The sequence below is a fragment of the Rattus norvegicus genome, chromosome 8, assembly GCF_036323735.1.
Source record: "Rattus norvegicus strain BN/NHsdMcwi chromosome 8, GRCr8, whole genome shotgun sequence".
Classification (NCBI taxonomy): domain Eukaryota; kingdom Metazoa; phylum Chordata; class Mammalia; order Rodentia; family Muridae; genus Rattus; species Rattus norvegicus.
In genome coordinates this window covers 20,007,215-20,019,900 of record NC_086026.1, presented here as the reverse complement: position 1 = coordinate 20,019,900, position 12,686 = coordinate 20,007,215, and the positions used below count along the sequence as shown (strand labels likewise).

The 12,686-nt window shown below is 50.9% G+C and overlaps 1 long non-coding RNA gene and 1 pseudogene across 4 annotated transcripts; one reads left to right on the top strand and one right to left on the bottom strand.

The window, feature by feature from the left end:
* The first annotated feature begins 437 nt into the window (after nt 1-437).
* On the top strand, nt 438-3,627 carry Dpp3-ps1 (dipeptidylpeptidase 3, pseudogene 1; annotated as a pseudogene).
* Nucleotides 3,628-4,811: 1,184 nt separating this feature from the next.
* On the bottom strand, nt 4,812-12,453 carry LOC102549408 (uncharacterized). 4 transcript variants are annotated; one of them, XR_010054080.1, is made up of 4 exons: nt 11,595-11,741; nt 7,150-7,289; nt 6,524-6,637; nt 4,812-5,692 (listed from the first exon to the last, which is right to left on the bottom strand). It is a non-coding gene; the product is annotated as an uncharacterized LOC102549408 (long non-coding RNA). The 4 variants fall into 4 exon arrangements; XR_010054078.1 differs by lacking the exon at nt 7,150-7,289 and having other exon boundaries at nt 11,595-12,453; XR_005487969.2 differs by lacking the exons at nt 7,150-7,289; nt 11,595-11,741 and adding an exon at nt 11,763-12,258.
* Nucleotides 12,454-12,686: the final 233 nt, after the last annotated feature.

Here is a 12,686-nt window from a genome sequence, read left to right as displayed (position 1 = left end):
AGTCTCAGAGCCCTGCTAAGGAAACGTAGCCATTTCTTCCCACACTGTCTTGGATTCTGCGTCCTGAGCCTACCACAGTTTGTGGTGAGTCTACTCCATGCTGGGAATTCTCATGCTTAGCATTTCTGCTGCTCTCTGCACCTTGTACTTAAGAAAATGTCACCCATTCTGTCAAGACTGCAGGAGAGGACGAACAAACCAGATCATGCACTGGTCAGAGCCACTGGCCCTTGCAATAAGAGACAGGTGATCTTCCATTTTATCCCACAAATAATGTTGATAGCAGGTCAGGAAGAGGGGCCATCATGCTTCTTCCTCTTCAATGCGACCACTGTTCCAAGAACACACCCTCCTCACCATCTTGCCTGAAACCAGGTCACTTCATCAGGCAGGTAGATGAACTCTGCTACACACCTTGCTCCTGCCTTCTTGCCTCCCCTGGGTGGTGATGGAGAACTAAGTTCATCTTTTCTCCCTGTGATGGTTAATATTGGTCATCGACTTGACAGTATCTAGAATCACCCAATAGACACGTCCCTCTCTGGGCACTCCTGTGAGCCACCCTGAATGCCCACGTTACCATCCAAGGAATGGTCCCAAACTAAAGAATCAAAAGGGGAAATGGAAGTGAGTTTGCGAACAGAACAGCTGCAGCAGGGCTCATGGCAGATACCCAGTACATCCTGCCCAATGACATTGGTGTGTCTAGCCTGGACTGCCGGGAGGCATTCTGCCTGCTGTCACCCGCAGAGCGCCTCTAGGCCCATCACCTGTCTAGAGCCGCTTGGTATGGAGGCCTGGCTGTGCTGCTCCAGACATCCCCTGAAGCCCCCTACATCTATGCTCTGCTTAGCCGCCTCTTCCCTGCCCAGGATCCTGACCAGCTACGCCAACATGCCCTGGCTGAGGGCCTGACGGAAGAAGAGTATCGGGCATTCCTGGCCTACACTGCAGGGGTCTACTCCAACACGGGCAACTATAAGTCCTTCGGTGACACCAAGTTTGTTCCTAACCTGGCCAAGGAAAAGCTGGAGCGTGTGATCCTGGGGAGTAAGGCTGTCCAACAGCAGCCAGAAGAAGCCAGGAACCTTTGGCAGACCTGTGGGGAGCTTATGTTCTCCCTGGAACCAAGGCTTCGACATCTTGGGCTGGGGAAGGAGGGAGTCACCACCTATTTCTCTGGGGATTGTACCATGGAAGATGCCAAGGTGGCCCAGGACTCTCTGGACTCTCAGAACCTCAGTGCATACAACACCCAGCTCTTCAGGGTGGTCGGCCAGGAAGGGAAGTACCACCATGAGGTGCGACTGGCTTCAGTACTCAACACAGAACCTGCTCTCCACTCTGAATTGACTTCCAAGCTGAACAGCTACGTTCCAGGGGAACCATTTCCGGGTCACCCATGGGGACTATGCCCCCAATCCTCCAGTAGGTGGTAGAACACTTGGAGAAAGCTAAGGCTTACGCAGCCAATCGCCACCAGGAGCAAATGCTGGCCCAGTGTGTGGAGAGCTTCACCCAGGGCTCCACTGAGGCCCATAAGAGGGGCTCCTGCTTCTGGATTCAGGACAAAGGTCCCATTGTAGGGAGTTACATTGGCTTCCTTGAGAGCTACCATGACCCCTTCGGCTCCCGAGGAGAGTTTGAAGGCTTCGTGGCCATGGTAAACAAAGACATGAGTGCAAAGTTCGAGCGCTGGTTGCAAGTGCTGAGCAGCTGCTGAAGGGGCTGCCCTGGCCTCCTGCCTTGGAGAAGGACAAGTTCCTCATGCCTGACTTCACTTCCCTGGACGTCCTTACCTTTGCCGGCTCTAGCATCCCTGCGGGCATCAAAATCCTCAACTATAATGACCTGAGACAGACAGAGCGCTTTAAGAATGTGTCTCTGAGGCAAAGATTAAAACAGACACAGAAGGAACACCCATTCAGAGCCTGCCCCACATGTGACCCATACATATACAGCCATCCAATTAGACAAGATGGATGAAGCAAAGAAGTGCAGGCCGATAGGAGCCGGATGTAGATCTCTCCCGAGAGACACAGCCAGAATACAGCAAATACATAGGCGAATGCCAGCAGCAAACCACTGAACTGAGAATAGGACCCCGTTGAAGGAATCAGAGAAAGAACTGGAAGAGCTTGAAGGGGCTCGAGACCCCATATGTACAACAATGCCAAGCAACCAGAGCTTCCAGGGACTAAGCCACTACCTAAAGACTATACATGGACTGACCCTGGACTCTGACCTCATAGGTAGCAATGAATATCCTAGTAAGAGCACCAGTGGAAGGGGAAGCCATGGGTCCTGCTAAGACTGAACCCCCAGTGAACTAGATTGTTGGGGGGAGGGCGGCAAGGGGGGGAGGATGGGGAGGGGAACACCCATAACGAAGGGGAGGGGGGAGGGGGATGTTTGCCCGGAAACTGGGAAAGGGAATAACACTTGAAATGTATATAAGAAATACTCAAGTTAATAAAAAAAAAAAAAAAAGAAGAAGAAGAATGTGTCTCTGAGGAATGTGCTGGCTGTGGCCTATGCCACAAAGTGGGAGAAACTCACCTTCATGGAGGAAAAAGACAAGGATCTGTACATTGGCTGGAAGGGGCCATCTTTTGATGTGCAGGTGGGGTTACATGAGCTGTTGGGCCACGGCAGCGGCAAGCTCTTTGTACAGGATGAGAAAGGTGCTTTCAACTTTGACCAGGGGACAGTGATCAACCCGGAGACTGGGGAGTAGATCCAGAGCTGGTACCGGAGTGGAGAGACATGGGATAGCAAATTTAGCACTGTTGCCTCCAGCTACGAAGAGTGCCGGGCCCGAGAGTGTGGGCCTCTACCTCTGTCTCAACCCCCAAGTGCTGCAGATCTTTGGCTTTGAGGGAACTGATGCAGAAGATGTAGTCTATGTGAACTGGCTCAACATGGTCCGGGCTGGGCTGCTGGCTTTGGAGTTCTACACCCCAGAGATGGCCAACTGGCGACAGGCCCACATGCAGGCCCGGTTTGTGATCCTGAGGGTTTTGCTGGAAGCGGGCGAAGGACTTGTTACCGTCACCCTCGCCACAGGCTCTGATGGGCGCCCAGATGCCCGTGTCCACCTGGACCGCAGCGAGATCCGGTCAATGGGCCAACCTGCCTTGGAGCGGTTCCTCCGGAGACTCCAGGTGCTGAAGTCCACAGGGGATGGTGGTTGCAGGGCGCGCCCTGTACGAGGGCTATGCGGCGGTCACTGAGGCACCCCCAGAATGCTTCCTTTCTCTAAGGGATACAGTACTGCTGCGCAAGGGATACAGTACTGAAGCTTATTGTCCCGCCCAACACTCGGCCTGGAAGGCTCAGAAGTGCAGCTTGTAGAGTATGAGGCCTCAGCCGCTGGTCTCATCCAATCCTTCTGTGAGCCATCTCCAGAGGATGGGCCTGAGTTGGAGGAGATTCGTACCCAGCTGGCCGCAGCAGATGCTCGATTCTGGAGGGACCAGGTCCAGGAGGCCCCATCTGGCCAGGCTTGAGAAGATCTGTGTGATCTCTCCCTTTTAGTCAAACCGGGGCTGTCTGTGGCCCTGAATTGTGTTTAGGAGTCGGGGGGAGGGGCAGGAGCGTGGACTTTGGTGCTACCTCAGCTGAGGATGGTGACGCTAACCCCTTCCATTTGTCAGCACGTTCCAGTTTACCGTATGTCCCCATTTCCTGGATCTGCACTGCCATCCGTGGAGGGAGCTCAACCGGGTGCCTAGTCTGGTTTTCCAAATGGGAAGGTGGCAGTTCTGAGAAGTAACTGTTCTCGATCCAGCAGGTGGCATGTGACAGAGCCAGGGCGCAAAGCATTCTCACCAAACCCAGCGCTCTTCGTGTATTACTTTTATAGCCAGAAAAATAAATATGACAACCACCATCTTTAAAAAAAGGGGGGGGGGAATGGAGCCTCAGTCAACTCTCCTCTCCCTGACCGTGGTGTGACATCACCATGCAGAGGCAAAGGCCCTTGTGTACACAGATAAACACTGAAGAAGCCAGGAAGACGTAAACGTGCTACTTCTCTCTCCAAAGGGAGAAGATATTCGGCTGTCTGAAATGCTGGGGGTGTGGGGCTGTGGGAGGTGTGGCTTACAACCTGGAAATTCTTTGCTCCCTGTTGAGCCAGGCTCCACCCATATCCTCCAGAATACTAGGTGTGTTTATCTCTGACCTTTTCCTCCTAAATCTTGAGCATTGCTTCTAGGCCGTAGAACCCAACCCTATGGGTGGTGTCACTTGTGCTTTACAACAGCCTAAGTGACTTCTGTGATATCTTAGGGCCAGGCCCAACCTGACACCCACAGGCCTTGTGTTTATCACAGCCATCCTCCCTGGACCTTTATTGTGCACACTGTTTCTGAGTCAACAGAACCTATCTTATGAAAGAATCCATACATACGTAGTCTGTAAAGAACTTCAACAGAACCATGTCTTAAGCTTTGCCCTACTCATGGGACTGAGTTATTAGAAAACTTCCAGAATTGTGCTGCGCTTAAATATGGCTGAAATAAACAGGTATCAGACCCTCAAAGATTTGGCACAGCACTAGTACCTAATTTGGGCTGAACTGAGTTTCATTTTCGTCCCTTCACGGCTCAATTCCCTGCTATCCAGAAGCCCTCAGGGGAACCTCTGTGAGCAAGCACATCACTCCTACCCCACACCTTCCCCACCAGGATGGATTACACCCTTGAACCGTGAGCCAACTTGATTCCTCCCTCCTTAAATTGCTTTTGTCGGACACTTTGTGCCAGCTACAGAAAAGTAACAGATGTACACCCCAAAGTCACATCAGATGGGAGACAAGAGATGTTTATTAATTAACCAACCACTGGTCTGTCTTCTCTGTGGAGTGAAGCTTATTCTTTAGACCTTGAGGGTATGCCAACCCCTCTTCCTGAGCACTGATGCCCCTGCCTGGCCTCCCTTAGGGTAACCCCTCCCTCATGCCCTGGCTGGGCATTGTGGGGTCACACTTGTCATCTATGGCTTGACAACTGGCTTTACCACCTGTGGCTCTGCTGGGAAACATGATGAGAGCAAGAGCCCTGAGACAGCAGAATGCTGGGAGGAAATGACAGATGGAGTAGGTTGCCCATGATGTCAGCAGCATCTGCAGTAGAACACACTTTACCCCTGGAGGAGCTGAATCATCCATATTTCACTGTGGGCGATCAGAGATGCTAACGTCTTCTCTGGGGTTAGAAAGGTGGTCATAGACAGCACTCTGCTTAGAGCCTACTGTTGTCTGTCACTGCCTGACCCAGGAGAATGTCCATTTCACTCTGAACCAATGCCTCTCTTTTAAGAATCCAGGGTTCATCGAAAAGGACAGGTTACCTTATTCCACAGCCCTCTTCCCTTCTCCCCATGAAGGCTCATATGGCTCTGTCCTTCTAAAATGACAGCAAGAAGCTATCTCACTCTGTGTAGAAACAAAAGTCATCCCCAATCCCGAGACAAAGAGCAGGTAGGCCATTCGCTTCCACCTCGTTGCCACAGCAAGGCCACCAGCATTGTGCTTTGCCAATCAGCAGAGGCGCAGAAGCAGGAAGAAGTGGAAAGACTTAAAGAAGCAGAGCTGTGGGGACCACTTCAGCGTGCTCAGATTGGAGCTTGCTGGGGAAGCCGGAGGCAGGGTGTCTTCTGTGACTGATCTGGTTCACTGGGTGGGGACCTGAATGGGAACAAAGAGTAAAGAAGCCAGCATCACTGACCGAGTCGTCACCAACCTGGGACTGGAAGTGCAGAGCTGTGCTGGGCTTCCTGTTAGGTTACTGCAGATCCGGGGTGAGGGGACACAGTCAAACCATAGACAACAAAGTATCAGCTACTGTTAGTGGCTTAAGGCCTTCGTTGTTGTACATCTTTTCTGGGTCGGAAATCAGAATGTGGTTTGGCTGCTCTTTAGACTCAGGGTCTCTGACCAGAATGTAGGGTCACCAGACTCTGTAGTCATCGTAATGATGAAAACGGAGATTGAAATTAGCCAGGCAGGACCCCATGTCTTTGTTCTCCAGCCAGAGATGCTGAAAGGGAGCTCTGATTTCCCTCTTTCTGGATTCTTCTCTGACACTCTAGCCCAGACATCAAGCCCTTCTGGATCTCTGGACTCTCCCAGTCATGGCCCATTTCCTAAATGATTTTAGAGTTACTTCTTTGTTACCATAGCAGTAGAGGCTCACCAAGGAAGCTATGCTGGCCACTCGACTACCGTAACGGTGGAGACTCATCGAGGGAGAACTACGGCGGACTCTCAATCGTGGGGGTAGGCCTTCCTTCCTTCCATATTGTCTATGATTCCTTGACCATAAAATAACCTCTTTGCTCCTCCGGTAATCCCTGACTCATTGGCACTTACCATGTTTTAAATTCAACCTGTCGGACAAGGCAAATGGTGTCCTATCCAGAGGTCCATACATTAAGAGACAGCAAGGGGGGTAACAAAGCGAGTTAATTACAGAAGCAGCATTAAGAGCTGTTTGGCCTTGTGTGGAATGTGACTTACTTGCTGTGCAAAAGTTACTCAGTGGAGCAAGAGGTGAGTCGAGAAAGGGTATAACTCGCTTTCCTATTGCAAGGCCAGCTGTGCTCAGAAGCAGATTTATGCAAATTAGTCCATCTGCAAAACATCAAGACACATTAGCATGCATTGTAACCACAGCCCTCAAGGATTGGTATTTCGGTCCCCATTAGCGAATGGAGAGTTACCAATCTAAAGTGACTGGGAAACTAGTTCCAAGATCCCCAACTTCAGAGAGTGTGCACGGTGCTTCCCTTCCCCAGAGGCGGGGGAGGTCTGTAATGGTTAGAATGGTAGACTTGCTGAAAGTACCAGTCAGCCTAGGTTCAGATGAACAGCAGCAAATCACTCAACGGTAGCCCTGAGAGACTGAAGGCTTAGATTCCCAGGTCAGCCCTGCTTCTCTGGGTTTTCTCATTCTCTCAGAACAATTATTATACTACTTAGTAAGCAGTGTTGGCCACTGGCTTCCAGGTCTCAGTTCTTCAGTCTATAGATAAGAAATCACAGTCCAGAATGGTTGAGTGGCCTGACAAAAGTGTCTCAGGTAGGTAGTCATGGAATTGTGAACCAAGAATCCCAATTTATGGCCTTTTCTGCTCCTGACTGACCTTCCTCCAGTCGGCTCTGTGCCAGCGCTGACTGGGTCTGTAATGAGTCTTCACTTATCCACCTCCTCACTGACTCAATAGGTTCATTTCAACTAGCCTGGGTTTTTAATGGCCTTGATGGTAGAAAGACACTTCCTGCACTGTACAGAGAAAGAAAAAATGGTTCAAATCAGAGTTAACAGAGCCTCCCAAAGTCACATGGAAAGCTGGAGATTGGCATGGATGTCTAACTTCCAAAATGCAGGCTGATATTTTAAGTCAAGATGTACTGACTGAAATGTTTCCTCCTTAGCCTGGAGCCTGCCATAGAGGTCCTAAAGAGTCTTGGCGTTTCCTGATGAATGCTTTCTTCACACTAGTAAAGTGATTATTGGAAGCTCCCAAGCTAGTGTTCCGATGGGGCTTGAGAAGGTCCAGCCAGAGGCTCTAAGGAAGAAGGGGCCTGCAGGAACTCAATGGTGAATCAGTGGTTTAAACCATCATGCCTACTGAACAGGCAGACTGAAGTCCTAATGGCTGGTTTGCAGACTGCAGCTCAGTGGAGATTTGCAGCCTGTGAACAGGTCGATGTGCCAGGAGGGTGACAACCTGACTCCCCAAGGGAAGGACACTGAAGGTATGTGTCTTTCTTCAACCTTGTACTGTGAATGCATGTTATAAGGAAGCCATAGAACAGGCCAGGGAGATAACTCAGTCAGTAAAACGTTTACCTTACAAGCCTGAGACCCTGAGTTTAACTTCCAGAACCCACATTTTAAAGGCTGGGCATGGTAGTGCACAATGGTAAACCCAACACTGGGGAAGCCAACAGGTGGATTCCTGTGGTGTGATGAGTCTATCCAAGAAAGAAAGTTCCAGGCCAGTAAAACCCTGTCTCAAACAAACAATGAAAAGAGAGAGCAAGGTGGATGACTTCTGAGGAACAATACTGAAGTTGTCCTCTGACCTACACACACACACACACACACACACACACACACACACACACACACACACAATGCACTCACATACCAACCACACATATGCAAACACAAGGGAACACATACATGTGGACACATGTGTGCTCACACACTTGCACCTACAAAAGCATATCTAGTAACTGGAGGCCCTTCTTAAGTTCTCTGTGATTTTTTTACTGAGTTGTGTGACCCTGAAACTGTGGACAGGCAGGCATTCATGGGTGCAGGCAGACTAGGGGTCACTGGAACTGGCATCTAGGGTCTGGAACTCCCCTCCAGGCAGTTCAGTTGCAGTAAGCTGACCTGAGGCTTTACAGAAAGGTGCAAGGTGTCAAACCAGGCTACAGGCATCAGAGGTCTTCCACTACCAGGACAGGATAACCCTCTCTCTTCTCTGTGCTACACACACACACACACACACACACACACACACACACACACACACGAAGAGCAAGCACTCATATCTCTTAACTTCCCAGAACTGAATTATCAGCTCTTTGAGGAAAGCGATTGTACCCTATCAGTTTTACTGCCTTTTCCTGCCCCCATTCTCAGCAGTGTGTGTTTAATGAATTAATAGCTGAATGACTGACTACCACGTGCTCAGCACTCAAACTGCCATTTCTGCCCGGTGCCTTCTGCCTTCCCTATTTCCTGCACAAACAGGGTAATTGCTCCACACAAGCGCCACTCTCTCCCAGGTGCACTCTGTGCTCTGCTGAAGAACAGAGGCTGCCCAGCGCACGCAAGGGAGAGTAACTTGTTCACTCCCCTCAGCCCTGTTCCTAAGGAGAAACTATGTATCGCATGGGGCTCCGCCAGCCTCTGAAACTAGTTCCAAGATCCCCAACTTCAGAGAGTGTGCACGGTGAACTTCATAGGCTGGGGCATGTCTCAGGAAGGGACTGTTCGCTGCACGAGTCTTCCTGTGCTTTGTGTCTGCTTTCCAGAGAATGGACCAATGCATTAATGACTTGACTCTCTAGATGGTCTTTGTGGGTGTTTGCAGGTGGAAGAAGACCTATCTCAAATGTGGGCAGCACCGTGTCATATGACATGGGATCTTGGAATGAATAAAAACGAACAGAAGGCACTGGGTGTGTGGCCCTGCGGCAGCAAGGCACTGTGCCGATGTCCATGGCCCGTATTACCACCGAAGACCACGTGGACATCCCTGGTCCATCCCAGGTGCTGCCACTTGGGGCCATGCTGGCCTCTGAGGGCTACATAGAGCTGCCCCCATCCCTTGCCAGCTGCAGTTCTCTGGAGAGCCGGCCTGCACCTTACCTGAGCAGGCCTGAGCTGGCCCTGGTGGCAGGGATGCATGTGAACTGGTCCAGAGGGCATGAGTATGGAGGAGTTGGCCCTGACTCTCGCCTGGGCAGTGTGCAAGAGTTGGCCCTGAGGGTACGGGAGTGGGAGACCTGGCCCAGATGGTGTGAGCACAGGACAGCCACTTGCCAGCTGCTGCAGACAGGAGAGCTAGCCTTGCCTCTTGCCTTGGTCAAGTGGGAGAGATGGACCTGGTGGCACAGGCACGGGAAAGCTGGCAGGCTGCCCACTCAGCTACCACGCGGGCCAGATTCAGCTGGCCCACCCAGCATCTACCCCATGTATGAACGGCTGGAGCATGTGAAGGGCTGCTCCCACAGAACCAATGCTACAGGCCCCCTGTGACACAGGACAGCAGCAGATAACAGAGGAATCCTGGTGAGGACCCAGCATTGATGGTATCATGAAGCCAGAGGCCCCAAACCAGCCCAATGACTCGCTACAATGAACATTTGCAGGTGAAGCTATTTGGGCAAAAGGTATACTGTGGGACACACCGTGACACACTGCAGTTTCCACAGTTAGATTTTTTGTTTGTTTGTTTCTATATTTTGTTCTCTTTTGAGGGGTAGTTGCAAGGGCAGAGGGTGGTTATGGAGGAGGAGTGGGATTGGGATATACAATGTGAAATTCACAAAGAATCAATACAAGGTTTTTAAAAGTGAGCAGAGAGCGGCATGAGAGACAGGTCGGTGGGTGAAAGCCCCTGACCACACATGCCTGACCAGCTGAGTGCCAGCCTTGGAGCCCACTGGAGAAGAGGAGAACTGACTCCTGAAAGCTACCCTCTGACTGTAAGGAGCCATATTGGATTTGGGCCTGGCCATTTTGTGACTGTATAGCTCAAAGTGGCTACGTGACTCTTGGCCACACATACTCCTCAAAGAGCCTCTCCCATGAATTTATGGCACAGGAAGATAACATTCACGGGATGCTTCAGCCTAAGTAAAAATCAGTTATCTCCTGAGTCAACACCCGGTGTCTCTACCGCCTGACCTCTTTGCCTCCAGCTATCACTGCTTATATCCTCATCTCCCCCTCCTACCTATTTCACAAAGGTCACTCCCCCTACCTGAAAGCCTTAAAAGCTGTAACGTTCATCCCAATAAACGAGACCTTGACAACAGAACTTTTGCTTGGTCTCCTTCTTCTCTTCACCCCCATTTGGCCCACAGGTAGAAAGCCTCTTCGGGACCCTGAATAACTGGGTCCCCGCTGGCGGGGACATCTGACTCTACACTCCTGCTGTGCTTGTGCACAGTAAGAAGGTATTTTTTAGCCAGGTTTGGTGCTGCACATCTTTAATCCCAGTACCCGGGAGGCAGAGGCAGTCAGATCTCTGTGACTTTGAAACCAGCCAAGTCTACAGAGTGAGTTCCAGTACAGCCGTAGACAGGAGAGCTAGCCTTGCCTCTTGCCTGGGTGAAGTGGGAGAGAGCTGGACCTGGTGGCACAGGCACAAGAGTGTTGGCAGGCTGCCAACTCAGCGGCCACCCAGGCCCAGACCCAGGTGAGACCCTGCTTCAAAAAGCCAAACACATATAATTAATGAGTGAAGAAGAAATCCAGATGACTCACTCCTCTAGGACTCTTGCCTTTGCTCTGGACCTGCTCAGATGTGCGAGCAGCCTCCCACTCCTGCTGCCAGCCAAGGGCTGCTCTGGCTACACACTTTCCCCATCGTGTGGCCTGCTCCCTCAAAGCCGGAGCTAAGCTAAAGCCATTCTTAAGTTGCTTTCTGTTACAGATTTGGTCACAGTGAGAATAGAAACTGAAACCATTTCTAGCCTGCACGGTGAGGATGTGATCCTGAGCCAACCCTTACAAATGCAGTGGTAAGGAAGGAGAAACCCGAGGTTTCCTCCGGAGGGACTGGGAAAGCCCAGAGCACTTAAGGGGTTTCAAGTCAACAATCGGGCATAATGGAATCAAAGGCAAGAGCATGCAAAAGGCTCTAGTAGGCAACAGGAACCATCCAGGAGGTCCAGGAAGGGCAGAGGGGTGTGGTTTTGAGTAAGCTCAGTGCAGCATGGCGTGCCAATGGGAGACTGAAGACCTGCACAGGAAGGCAAGTTTCACCAGTTGCCAGGTGAAAATAAATGAGATTCCGTGGCTACAAACTGAGGGACTGCCCCTTTACACTACCAGACTCACCGCAGTAGAGCCCTGGCAGAGCACATGAACCAGCGCGGGATTCTTGATTGTCTGCCCACGTCCTAGTAAGAGCCTCAGGCTAGCGGCTCTGCAAAATACTAAAGTATCCAATTCACAGCACTCTGCAGAAACTCTCCTCTCCTGCAGTCAGAAGGGCACACTACTCACGGTGGGATTCTTGGCAGGCCTTGACCGGAATGGAAGGTAGAAAGGGATGAGTCGGACTTCCCACATCGGAAGGATTTTATCACCACTGATCTTGACTCAGCATGTGGCCAAGAGGTGGGATTTGAACTGAGCATTATGAAGCCATCAAGCCAAGGACCGTGTCCTTCCATGCCCACTGCATCCTGGGTCAGGGTCTAAGCTTCTTGGCAACACTAGCATGTTCTGCAGGTCTGGACTTCACCCCTAATTGGCTTGGCTTCTCTCCCAAGTCACGAGCTGGAACAAAACCCCCAAGAATCCCCACACAAAGAGCGCGGTGCCTGAGAAGAAGCCACCCAGACTTGTGGGGGAAAAAAAAAAACTTGTGTTTTGAGTGTGAAATGGTTGCCTCCCAGCTGGTGACGCTGTTTTAGAAAATTTATGGAACCTATTGGAGGTGGGGCCAAGTTGGAGAAAGGGTGGGGGGTGGGGCTTATAGCCACGCCCATTTTTTCCTGTCTGCTCTCTTCCTCCTGACTGTTGATACTATGTAACCAGCCATCTCAACCTTCTGCTGCTGTGGTATGACCATGCCTCCTTCACCAAGATGGACTCTGTTCTCTCAGGTCACGAGCCAAAATAAACCCTCTCTTCATTAAGCTGTTTCCTGTCTGGTCTTCGGTCACAAGAACGAAGCCAAATAACCAGTATCCAGTGGGGGTGGGGGTAGGGTGGAGCGGGGGAGTCTTGTAGCACAGTGCTAGCCACAGCTGACTTCTTTCCTGTTTGCACACTTTGTTTTTGGAACAAAGTCAAGAGTCTTCTATCAATAGGGCTACAGTTTACAGCACTTCATCTGCTCCATTTGATCCTTCAGCAACTCTGGTTGCAGATAATGGCACTGAGGCTCAGAGAACACCATTTGGTTGCAAACAGGCTGGAACA